This window comes from Netta rufina (genome assembly GCF_964035555.1).
Source record: "Netta rufina genome assembly, chromosome: 2".
NCBI classification, from domain to species: domain Eukaryota; kingdom Metazoa; phylum Chordata; class Aves; order Anseriformes; family Anatidae; genus Netta; species Netta rufina.
This window is the reverse complement of record NC_140124.1, coordinates 64,686,277-64,699,397: the sequence shown is the minus strand read 5'-3', so window position 1 is coordinate 64,699,397 and position 13,121 is coordinate 64,686,277.

Below are 13,121 nucleotides of genomic sequence, written 5' to 3'. Positions count from 1 at the left end.
ATAATTCATTTTTCTCTCTCCTGCATTAACTTTCTTCAGTATTCTAAATCCTAGACAAAAAAAAAAAAAAAAAAAAGTTGGTAGGAAAAAAAAATCACAAAAATATTTCTTAAAATCCTCGAATAATAATTTCTATCCTTTTCCCTGACACATATATAATACGTAAATAAAAGATGTCAAAGAAGAAATGGAAATATCAAAGATATCAAAATAACAGGTTTATATTGGAAATAAAAAATTGTATTTATGTTCTCATTTAGCTGCTTTAAATGTCTGGATATTATTGTCTTTAATTATTCCTAAAAATCCCTACAATTTAGAGTAAACAACTGTTAATTCTCAGCCATCAGGATAGCATTTAGTGTGTACCTTAAAGTTTCTTGACCTTTGTGAGATGCTGAGTATTTATGGGCTGGAATGCAGGTAGATGTCAGCTCCATACTCACATTAGTTTAAGTGGAAGAAAAAGTAATTGAGACAAAAATAGCCAACAACAGAAACCAAGTTAATCTAATATAGTAATAAGGTCTAATTTTCCTTCACATATGTCATTCAACAGAAGCAGAATTAGATAGGTATTAAAGTAATGTTAAAATTTTGAGATTCTGTAGGAAGTAACAGACTCGCTCTTACACGAATCAGAGTTTAACATCAAGTCAACACTGTGACTAGAGTTTGCATAACAGTAACACTTGGAACACCCTACAGAGATTATGCCATGTTTGTAACTTTGTGTGAAGGCATTACCCCTCAAGGTCTGAGGATCAGCTTTTTCTCATTGAAAGTTTCTCTAGCAAAATAGTCCAGGAATGTTATGAAAGCCAACTGCCATTAATGAAGTGCCTTCATCCAGATAGATGCACAACTGTCTTTGGAAAGCCATCAATTCCCCTTGCTCTAGACGTTTGCACTATGTGCTCAAGCATTACATTCAGCATCCGCTCTGCCACATATGGTGGGGATCATAGAATCCTAGAATTCAGAAACTCATCGAGCCATAAGCTGTCACCGATACAAAGGCTCAACAGAAATTTCATGAAAAGCTGCACATCTGAAAAGCACAGAATCACTGATTCATAAATCATTTCATAAAAGTTAGGTAGGTTTTAACATGAAAACATTGGAGTCGGAGCAGTGATCCATCTCCATAAATATTGGCTGGACTTCATATCTGCCATTCTTTACCTTTGGGTGATATTCATGCAAACTGAGTATTAGGAAAGCTTATGAGAAAGTGTTATATACTAGATATGTTACTGACAATGCACTGTTTTAAAGGCTGATATGTAACAATAATGAATGTTATAAAGACCACACAATGTAAACTGCTTACACCTATATAAACGCACATTCATTTCCTATTCAAGTAAGCTAGATGTTATGAACACCTTTGCCATTGAAGGAGCCCTGTTTATGTTGTAAGACATTTCACTATGGTCTTAAGAACCACTCCAACCGAAAACTAGTCCAGTATCTTGTTAGCATCCTGACAGTGGAAAAAACTCGATTCCTGAAGAGTAAAAGAACAGAACAATTCTATTGTTATAATCCTCTTCAGCATAATTTCCCCAACTCTCACAGTCAGCTTGAGTATTTACTGATCCAGATATTTTATTTTTATTTTTTAACATAATCAGTTGTCATCACTGACTTTTTGCTCTTTGGACTTGTCCTGTCTCCCAGTTCAGCTTCACATTGGATAAAGGATCACAACCTTTCACTTTGAACACGGTAACTGTTAGTTTCATTTGATGACACTGTAGTTCTTATTCTGGAGAAGACAGGAGGGTAGTGAATAATTGATGTATCTTCATCCTTTCCATGCCACCCACTAGGCAAATCAGAATTATAAACCCCACTGGTAAAAAGGCCAGGAACCAAATAGACATTATGAACTGTCTCCTCTCTTGACACGCATGTTGAGAAACATGACACACAGCTTTTCCAGATTGTTTCCTGAACCTAAATTGAGTGAAAAACAGCTATACAGAAGTGAAATACCCAAATATCTATATCAGCTTCCTGTCACTGTCAGAAAGATACTTTAGGTAAAGCAATCTTTACTCCTGTTTCTGATCTGCCTCCCTGAATTTTAAGTGTATGTGTCTATGTTATTCACTGCATATACTTTATTTAACGGGTAAATAGAGATGGACATTTTTAGCATGGAATTTGGCAGGCTTCCCTTAAATGTACACTTTATGATGGAATTAATTACAACTTAATGACTGCACCAACTAGATCTCAACTGACTATAATAGATGCTGAAGCTGCACTGCACAGAGTGACCCAACTCCTAAATTCAAAGATCATACCATCCCAAGCCTTCAGAGCTGTTGAGGCCAAAAAGTGGGCTTACTAAGGAAACAAGAATCAAATTAAAGTTTGGCATGTGTCTTCACAAAGCTCACATATTCTCAGTTTTAGAAATTCTAGTAAGAGCTAAAAAGGATGAGGAAGGGGCTTAAAAGAGTGACAGTTAAAGCCCTATTGATAAGAGTACAGGAGGAAAACCTGTGAAAGGAATGGAAAACAATAAAAAGAGTCAGACTGCAGCCCATGGATCAATAATTTTATCCTCCCTAAGATTTGGTTAGAGATAAAGGGGAAGTATAAGCCTGAGGAATACAAAATTACCTTAAATCATAAGGTTATGTAAATTAAGTTGTTTCCCAACCATTCATTACCTGGTATTTGATATAAAAACGATGACACTTTGGCTCCCTGTAGCAGAGCCAAATGCCTAGACAACCTGACAAATCAACAGAAGGATATTCAGCTGAATTTTTTTTAACCACTCCAATGATATAAAGCATGCAAGATTAAATGAATTCATTGCATTGCAATGAAGCTTTACATCTGAGAACAGTTTTACGTTTATGGAAGTGTTATCCGTTGACTACTGTGTATACTTCATTAATTAAAGAACGTGTTACTACATCTCTCCAGTCTCTTTCCAAGCTATTTGCTAATATTCTCATAAGTTCTATGAAATGTTATCTGTAAAATAATGTCCTTGTCTCTGATGTTTGACTGTATAGCATGATTTTTGCCACAGAAGTGTCAGCTTCTGCTGAAAACAGAAAAGTAAGCAGACCGGAGTAAAAAGATCACTTGGTGAAAAGAGTCCCAGAAAACTGTCAGTCCCTGATAAGGACACTAAATCCTCCCAGGAACTCTCCTATATCTTTCTAAAATATATTTTAGAAAACATTAGGCTTCAAACTCTTCACAAAAAGTCTTCCTTCTTGCAATGTATTATTCACAAAGTATTTTGGTTATTTAAGAGCAGTAGTAACCTAAAAGTAGTTTTTCAGCTATAAAATCTAGCTTACGCAATCTAATGCACCTTCTCTGTACTTCCCCATAGCAATCTGTTTTAAATTTTCAACCAATGGAGCTCCACTGCTGCAAATAAGAATTTCAAATGCTCAGTTAAGCACCAAGAATTATGCAGATAGCCATCCCAATCCATGATGGAATAGCAAAACTCCAAGATAGAAACTATTCTCAAAATTTATGCCAAGAAAATGAAAACTCAAGTGCTACTGCAAGTGTTTGTAACATCAGGGAAAACCTGATGTCGTAGTAATTGTGATGATATCAACACATTCAATATTCTAGTAACAGAAGTGCTTCACATGTTGTGGATTGATATGGTCAGTTTATAGCACAAAGGACAGACAAGCATGGCTGGCAAATGAGAGTACCCTTGGATGCAGAGCTGTTTGCTTCTCCTGCACTGTGCAGTAAACCTTGCATAGCTTAATCAGGAAAGACCAATACCCACCTTACTTAAAGCCACTCTCTACAACTACCTGAAAGATGAGGTCTGCCCTCAGCCTCCTCCTCTCCAGACTAAACAGCCCCAGCTTCCTCAGCAGCAACTCATGTCTTGTTTTCTAGTCCCTTTATCAGCTTTGTTGCTCTTCCCTGCACATGGTAAAGCAAGTCACTATCCTTCATCTAGTGAGGAGCCCAAAACTGAGGACAGTACTGAAGGTGTAGTCTCACCAGTGCTGAGTACAGAGGGGTAATCACTTTCATAGTTCTGCTGACTACACAATTTATTATATAGGCCAGGATGGGCTACACCTGGGCACACCACTGGCTCATGTTCAACCAGCTGTCAACCAGCACCCCCAGGTCCTTTTCTGCTGGGCAACTTTCCAGTCACTCATCCCCAAGCCTATACCACTACATGAGTTTGTTATGACCTAAGTGCAGCACCCAGAACTTAGCCTTGTTGAATCCCATACAGTTGAATGCAGGCCTTCAATCCAGTCTATCTATATCCCTCTGCAGGGCCTTCCTGCCCTCAGGCAGATCAACACTCCTGCCCAACTTGGAGTCATCTGCAAATGCACTGAGGATGCACCTAATCCCCTCCTCAAGAGCACCAATAAAAATCTTAAACACAATTGGGCCTAGTGCTGAGCCCTGGGGAACACCACTGGTGACCAGCCACCAACTGGATACAGCTCAATTCACAGAAGCCCTTTAGGCCTGGCCACCCAGCCAGTTTTTCACCCAGTGAAAAATACATTCATCCAAGCCACTAGCAGTCAGTTCCTCCAGGAGACTTCTGTTGGAAACAGTATCAAATGCCTTGCTAAAATCTGAGTAAACAACATCCACAGCCTTTCCCTTGTCCACTAAGCAGGTCACGTTACTGTAAAAGGAGATCAGGTTAGCCAGGCAGGATCTGCCTTTCAAAAACCCACGCAGTGGGTTTCTGTCTGATCACCTGGTTGTCCTGTATGTGCTGTGTGATGGCACTCAGGATGCTCTGCTCCATGACCCTCCCTGGCATGAGAAGTCAGACTCATAGGCCTGTGGTTTCATGGATCCTCCTGGCCTTCTTGTAGATGGACATCACATTGCAATCAAATGGAACCTCCCCAGTTAGCCAGGACTGCTGGTAAGTTATTGAAAGTGGCTTGAGCGCACTTCCAGTTACATTTATTCATGTAACCACTTCAAAGTTGATATTTTATGCCTATGTATGGGTTCTCATAATCATCTCCAAAAAAGGAACAACCCGCATGAACTGACAGTATCAAAGAAGGGTCCACTACCATATTCACACTGAATGAAATACTGAAAAAGATACTGGTAAGAAAAATGGTACAGAATCTGTCCAGGAGAACATAGTTCCATAGTAATGTTATTTACAGTGATCCTCATTAAATCTTCTTCACATTCAAAGAATAAGTCCTACCTCACTAACCTATTATTTTTATCATCTGGAGTGCATCTCTCTGATAATTTTGTATTCTATACATTGATATTTGAAAATTTTAAAAGTATCACTATGCAATAGTTAACAACCATTTGCATTCCCAGTGTTGCTGTACCTACATTCAAAGATAGGCTTTGTGCCTTCTCTTGAAAAGTATAGCTTCAGTGTTTTTGCAGCTCCATTTAATTTAAAATGTCATTTTAAACTGAAATTTTTTTACTGCTGGACAAAAAGAAGAGCTAAGAAATTTGACTTCTTTTCCTCGTTTCTGCCAAGATTTTTCCAAGAGCTCTAATAATTACTATAGGAAGCTACCAAATTAGATCCAGAAAAGAAGTCTCTCAAGTTAATCAGAAACAACTTCTCTGAAATATTAGTTTCTTGAATAAACTTATTGTTTATGTTTTCACATGAAGAAGCAAACAAAAATCCCTGCTTGAGGTGAATTTTAACTGTCAGTTTTTTTCCTCTCTAAATAATTTCATTTTCCATTCATTCTTTTTCACTAAAACTGACATCTACCTAAAGCTGGCATGCTACAGTTGACAAGGATTCTTAAACAACAGGGGTCACACAGACTTCATAAATCAGAAACTTGTTTTATTCATGCTGTTCATGTTTCTAGCTGTAAAATATTAAAATAGGATCTGTAGACAGGTGAAGAGATAAGGAAGAAACTAAAAAAAAAAAACAAACACAAGGAGTCAGGCTCTGCTGAAATCAATTACACAAGCATTTGGACCCAGAGGTTAGTTGACAAGTAGTTAAAGTTTGACTAAATCCTTTCTTTTGTCAGTGATGCTCTCATCTGAGTTGAGAAACTGAAAGGCCTCACCTACAGCCTAACCTGCCATGGCACCACTCTTCTAATTCCTGTTTTTAGCAGCTCTTGGGTGTTCATAAATATGGTGAAGATCAGTTCCGTAATATAAGATCTCATCCTCCCCTCAAAAAGTTTCTTCCTTGCCTGAGTCCAGCTTTAGCTCCTTAGTGAAGATTCAACTGAACAAGTTTACTGCTACTACTGGAAACTTACTGTGACTTCCTGAAATCTTCCTGTAACTTACTGAAATCTTTCCAGTGATGTGGTTTGGAAGACACTCGCCTTAGCAATGCAGATATGACAACCTGCTCAGAACATAGTTATGTTAAGCAAAGGCTGTCTGCTTGGCATATCATGTGGTATTAACTTCAGATTACATAAAGTTGAAAAGCTGGGGCCAGAATTTCACAAGGATATGTGTTTCAACCATGGACAGACACAATAGGTCAGAAAGTGAATTTCAGTGATTCCAGCTTTGTACACCAGCGTAAAACAGAGCTGAAAACTAACCTACCTTAAAAGAGAGACAAGAATTAATGCTACCTGACTGTCCTGGTTTCAGTTAGGACAGAGCTAATTTTCTTCCTAGTAGCTGGTAGGATGTTATGTTTTGGCTTAGGATAAGAAGAGTGCTGATAACACGCCGATGTTTTAGTTGTTGCAGAGCAGTGCTTACACCAAGCCAAGGACGTCTCAGCTTCTTGCTCTGTCCTGCCAACGGGCAGGCTGGGGGTGCAGCAAGAGCTGGGAGGGGACTGACTCAGGACAGGTGACCCAAGCTGGCCAAAGGGGTATTCCATACCATCTGATGTCATGCTGAACAACATATAGGGGTGGCTAGCCGGGGTAGCGGGTCCAGACTGCTTGGGATTAGGCTGGGCATCGGTTAGCAGGTGGTGAGCAATTGCATTGTGCATCACTTGTTTTGTACACGTTATTATTATTAGTACTATTATTGTCATTATTGGTACTATTATTGTTATTATTATTTTTCTGTCTTAATAAACTGTCTTTATCTCAACTCACAGGCTTCACTTTCCCATTTCTCTCCCCCATCCCAGAGAGGGAGGGTGGAGGTGTGGTGTTTAGCTGCCAGCCGGGTTAAACCATGTCACTGACCCTGCAAATGAGGTACTAAATTGGGCTAATACAGCAGCTCAGAGACCATTGCTCAGAAAAGGAGGCAGCACAGCTGTTGAAGGAGTACCCTGATGCTGGAAGGAACTGAGGAAATGCTAAAATTCTCTGTTATGACTCTGGTGTCAGCACTGCCTGTGATGTGGGAATCTCCTCAGAGCATTCTCAGCCAAACAGATGCTTTAGTGTCCTTTTTAGCCTCAAACATTTAGGAACCTATCGACCTGTCCCCTTATAGTAGTTTAGGCACCTCTTTTTTTGAGAGAAAAAAAAAATGCTCCTTGCTTTCCTGAAATCCCACGAAGCCAAAATTCAAAGTCAGAGTTTACATTTGTGGTGCAGATAGGACTACCATACAAAGAACTACATCAGAGTAGGAAAAAAAAACCTATTCTTTGCATTACTTTTGTATCATGTCATCAACATGGCAAATGTATACTTAAACAGTAGTATTGTTTAGAAGGAATTATGAATGAAATGCCACTCTTGCTAAGCCCAAGGCAAATTGATGAACAAAGACAGGAATGTGTCTACTACATAGAGAAGAGAACATAAGAAGGTCAGACAAAGAGGAACTTCCATCCATATTTATCTTCAGTTTTAAAGGAAACCAAGTTCCCAAATACTTCAATCTAATTTGCAGATGATCCACTTCAGTGAATTTTAATACTCAGATTGCCATGCATGCCAAGTAACTGTTGCAATATCATCAGCAGGATTGCTGGGTTATCCAGGATTATTCCCACTTTATTGGGAACATCTGGAGCTGGAAACCACTGCAAACAGAAAAAATATGGCATGACATTTTCTCTAACAGATGTTTAAATAAAGAACAGAAATAAGAATACAGATGTCTACCAATGAGGATATTTACTTTAGAAAATAAATATTGTGTTGGAGTGCTTGTGTTTGACATGTTTAGGCATAGAAAGCATATGTTAAACAAAGGATGATCTACTTTGTATTTTTGGGCCTTCCCTACAGAAAGCTAAAATATTGCTATAAGCAGCCACAGCTCCCATTGCTGAATCTTGGAGCAAGTCTAGCTACATATTCAGAGCCCTAGAAATAGTCAGTTCTGTGAACTTTCCAGACACAACAGTTGCTAAGAGTCTACCCTTTCATGACAGCTTGCTTACTCCCCTCCACCCAAAATAACAGTAACTCCAGAAAATTTCAGGGGGGGGGGGGGGGGGAGGCTTCATAAAAACAAAGCAGTTTCAGTATTACAGAATAGTTTAAAACCACAGAACTTTTGTTCCTAAGTGCTCTTGAAAATTCTACCCGTTTTTCTTTGCTAAACCCACATTGACTAAACGCGCTTCTAATTGCTCAAAAATAAGAGTTTCTCATGTGTACACAAATAAGATAACCTGAAAAAAAGGAATTGTATTGTAGCTTCATAGTTCTGAAATTGCCAGCTAGGCACATCTGTAATATTGGTTGATAGCTAGACAGTTCACAGGTAGCTACACCAGTGCTCTATCATTCTCATTTACCCAAATTCCAGTTTTAAAATGCAGTGTCTCAAAGCAAAAAGTCCCTGTGCTCATGCACTCTCCATCATAGTCCCTGGTTGTCCCTCATGCAAAAGAGACAGGATGTTCCCCACGTCCTTTCCAGAAAGAGCCTTATTTGTGTCCTCATCTTCTTCTATACTAGGTCTCTTCATACATCTCAACAAAGCTACATTACTTTCCCTCCCTCCTTTTGCAGAGATTGTGTTTAATCCCATTTACTGCATACCAGCACCAGCCTCTCCTCCTTCATCCACTTACACCTATAAGTCTTTCTGAGCAACCCTCTACGTCTTTCCCACATAAGGCTCACCTCTCCCATAATTCTGTACCCTCATATCAAAACCACACAGTATGCCTCAAAATCAGCTTTGCCCAGATATTCTTCCCCCTTGCACTCCATACAATGTCTCTCCTCCTGCCCATTAGGAGACCCTGTAAGACCCTGTAAGGACTCTACACCTAGGCTCACCAACAACTCTCTTGCCATATACTTTAAGGAATGGTTCTGCTTTCTGCAACTCCCCAAGCACTTTCTTGTCTGTTTGGACACATCAGGTACCAACAGCTAGCTTGCTAATTTGCTCACCAGAAGCAGCTTTGAGATTGTTAAAGAAAAAAGCATAAGAGAGCCCTGGGTCCTTCTGTGTCTTGATTTTTACCCTTCTCTGTAAAGCAAGTATGTTACACACTGATCAGTCCAGAAATTTGCAGTAGTGGCTAGTAGGTTGTAGTAGTTAATGTGGACACCACAGTTTTTGGTACAAGGCAGCTGTCCTTCTGGACATATACTTTGTACTGTACGTGACCATTTCCCTTTTTTCAGTTAATTGTTAAGCTTAAGCTTAACATCATGAAAACAGGAGTTAAACATCTTTGTTATATCCACATTTCTCTTCTACCACTCTAAGAAAGGGCACTAATGGTTACTCTAGCCCTTAGAGAAAATTTAATGCTTTAAAGTACTCCAGACTCAGAAAAAAGATCTTGCTACTATTATTATTCTCTTATTATTTGTCATGTATTATGGTCAGAGAGGCAAAGCTGAAGACACAAATCCAGCTACTGCATGCAGATAAACAGTCTGTGGGCTTGAAAGACTGAGAAACAGACAAGATCTGCGCTGACAGAAAACAGTTGAAAAATTATGGCAAATTTGCAAGCCCTGAGACATAAAAAGACTCTTGAGAAGAGAGCATTGTATTCACAGTATGATTTAGTGAGATCATCCTGCCTACATTGCAGAAATGATCAGTTTTAGCCTTTTAACTACTACTAATAAAAATAATAATAATAATAATAAACTCCTCCAATATTGCAAGTTCTCTTTTTAGCATAAATGTTACTACCTTCAGGGCTCTCTCTCTCTCTCTCTCTTTTTTTTTTTTCTTTTCCCCACAGGACCCCTCAGCCTTCTCAGAAACGATCCTTGCGGGAAACCTTTGCAGCTGAGGAGAACAACAAAAAATACAGCATTTGAAATGGGTTGTTGGATTAAATAGTGTTGCCAACATCTTATTGCCAAAGACAATTTGCACAGAAAAATAAAAGCTAGGTCAGATTCAGAGTGAAAAAGCTAGGTCAGATTCAGAGTGATAGGTATTTAACAATTGGAATCATTTATTCTTCTCCTTTAATATTATTCTCTATTCTTCCTTTAGATTCACCATATTTTTGTCCTTTTTATACAAAACAACATCCTAATTTGTTTGAACTTTGTAGCCATAAAAACCAAACAAAACAAAACAAAAATACCAACAGATCTCCAGTGTTATTTTACCTACTGGAGAGCAGTAAGAGCAGAGCAGCTCCACAAGGGGTGACAAGCCAGGAGCTAAAGATGACAACCATGGCACACTCCAACAGGGTTTGAACATGGCAAGCAGCATAGTGGTGATAACAGGGTTCATCGACAGTCCCAGAAAGAGCATGGTAATAAGCTAGTTCCAGGGTCTAACCTGGAGGCCATGCAGAAACAGCAGGAGATGAGACCAGAGATAGGACTGAAAAAAACATTATAGCGTGGGCCTAATAACCATCCAAGAGACAGCACTAGGGAGAAGCTACCTAAAATCCTGGTCCAAGGTCCCTCTAAGAAACAAGGCCAGAGGCAGGATTGGAGATATGGATACCTGTGACATAACTCAGACCAGGAGCAAACGGTCAAACTTAGTTTAAATGGAGCACCTGAGGCCATGGGCAGAAGGCATAGGTGGAAGCCCCAGTTGAGGTTGGTCAGGAACATTAAGGTTGTTAGTGCCCTCATTACCTAGCCATAGTCAATGGCTCAACATTAGGCTGCCTGCTGGCAACAAATGGCATATCACTGGTACCAATATTCAGTATTTTTCTCAACAACTTAAGTGATGGCAGAATATGCACCCTCAGCAAATCTGGTCAGAGCAGTTAAGGTATAGTAGTTTCTCAGGGCACTGATATTACTTCAGTCTGAGGTTGTGTATATCTGCTTGCATGTTGCACGTATTTTACCCACCCTAAGAGTTGAACTTGCTGAGAGGACAGATGTTTGAGAAACCTTGGTTGGGCTTAGATCTCAGCTGCAAAAAGTTTCTGTAGGCTTTCTTGGCAATGATGACACTTTTGACTGACCTTGCATACTGTTTTCAGACCCACCTGGATCACCTTGCTCAGGAACTCTGGGTCTGCCTCCAGTTGGTGAGACCTCTGCCTGCCTTGCTGGTTTTTTGTTCCTACCTCCATGGACACAGAGCTGCAGCCCTTTGTCAGACGAGACCTGATTGAGCACTACACCCCCTTTCCCTTCATGATTTACAGAGGCAGACATGCAGAAGGGAACTACGTAATATACTCAACGTCTCATCTGTGCTGCAAGAAGAACAGCACCCCAGCAAATACCATGGCATATACCTCCTTCACAGCTGACCACAGACAACTCACTGTGAAAGCTCAAAGTTAACTCAGATAATAAAATGCCCAAGAGCTGCCTAGAGAAAAGGTGCCAGACATAGTTAAAGCTAAAGACAGACAATAGAGGGAGAGATGTAGGGAGCTTTCCCAGACTGTATGGGATAATATTAATTGGAAAAGGTAATAAAGCTGTTTTGCTCCTCTGAAACATGTCTGTGAGAGTAACATAGGAGGCCAATGGTTGCACTATGTTTGGAATGAAAAACTTCAAGCTTCTGCTGTAAGAGTCTGATGTGATATAAAAGTTCACTGAGTACTACCGTGTACAATTCCAACAAAAGACACTCCATCCTATTTTTGTTGCACTGCTACTCTTTAGAAAATTAATATATTTGTAACTTCCTATGCTTGCTGTATTTGAAGCGCCTTCAGCTTTGTTATCAAAGATCAACCTTTGTAAAATTTTTCATCAATTTATTCTTGGGATGATGCACAGTCTTTCAAATTAATTTGGTAGAACAACAGACTCTTGTGGTATATAATGCCCTGATGTATTCAAAATGAGTATCATATGGGTTTGGACAGGCTATTAAAATCAAGTCATTTGGGAGCAAACTAAAGATTTAAAAGTCTCCACCATGACTTCTGGAGCATATTAGTGCTACAAGCTGCATTACCTGCATGTAAGAAAGCTTGCTTTACCTTCCCCGCACACCTTCACTTGCCATCAAACTATGCTCAGTTTCAACCAAAGGAAGCCATTATCTCATACAGATGTCACAAGTGGAAGCTCTCTGATGATTTATGGCTTAATTCATGCTTGTCCTTATGGAAGTAAATAAGGCAGAAGCCTGAAACAAACTGCTGCCAACCCCCATATACTTACATTCCATCTATTGGCATTGTTCTGGCCACAGCATAAGACATTTTCTGAGAAACAAAGGTAAGGCACTTCTGTTCCAAAAAGAAACCTCTGTTTTCAGAATTTGAAATAGGCTATGAGTGAATCCCAGCTCAGCATGAAGCAGTCTCATCCAAGGCACCTCATTCTGCCCCAGTACTCTTTAAAGACTGCAGACATATCACTGACAGGCTAGCTTTGCTTGAGAAGGAGAGGATCTCTAGATCAGGTGCAGAACTGCTCTGCAGACTTTTTTGAACTTGATTTTTTTGCTCTTCCCACGTAAGTCATTGTTTGGCTCAGTCTTTACCAGATACTTGGGAATTCACAACAGAAGAGGGACACCTGCACCTAGATTTCTTTGCTTCTGCAGCTCAGCCTGTCCCCCTGATGGAATACCTTGCTCTGTAATTTGAGTGACAGACAGAGAGACCTTTACAGACCTTCAGTCCAGTTTGGGCTGATGGGAGTATGAGAAAGGCAGTGGATATTCCACTCCAAGACTTACAAGGACACGATCAGATTTTGCAGGCTTCATTAATTATATACATCTGCAAAGTTTATTCTTCAGCAGGAAAAGCCCATGATTCAGATACTCAACATAAGCAATTT